Source organism: Penaeus monodon, chromosome 29, assembly GCF_015228065.2.
Source record: "Penaeus monodon isolate SGIC_2016 chromosome 29, NSTDA_Pmon_1, whole genome shotgun sequence".
NCBI lineage: Eukaryota > Metazoa > Arthropoda > Malacostraca > Decapoda > Penaeidae > Penaeus > Penaeus monodon.
In genome coordinates this window covers 3,909,379-3,909,677 of record NC_051414.1, presented here as the reverse complement: position 1 = coordinate 3,909,677, position 299 = coordinate 3,909,379, and the positions used below count along the sequence as shown (strand labels likewise).

Sequence of the window (299 nt, the reverse complement as noted above, 5' to 3'; positions counted from 1 at the left end):
AATCTGAAGAATCAAATGGAAAAAAAATAACCTTTATTTTTTTAGCTGTAAACAACCCTTTGGCGAAAACCGGACGCCTGAAGATGGAAGACCAGAGGAGGTTGGATTTTTTAAAAAAAATTTTAAAAGGGAAAATAAAAAGGGGAAAAGCCTTCTGTTTTTTCCCTTTTTTGTAATTTCAAATTTTTTGCTTTTCTTACTAAATTTCGAATTTAAAACACTTCTTTTAGAAAAAAATGCCCAAACTGTTTTTTGATTAAGATAGGATAAAAAATTTAAAAAATTAGAGGCTTTGTTTC

General features: G+C 28.1%; 1 protein-coding gene across 1 annotated transcript in view; it reads left to right on the top strand.

Annotated features, from left to right (window-relative positions):
• Positions 1 to 299, top strand: part of LOC119591625 — a gene marked incomplete at its 5' end in the record, with an annotated part of 4,970 nt that overhangs the window by 4,011 nt on the left and 660 nt on the right.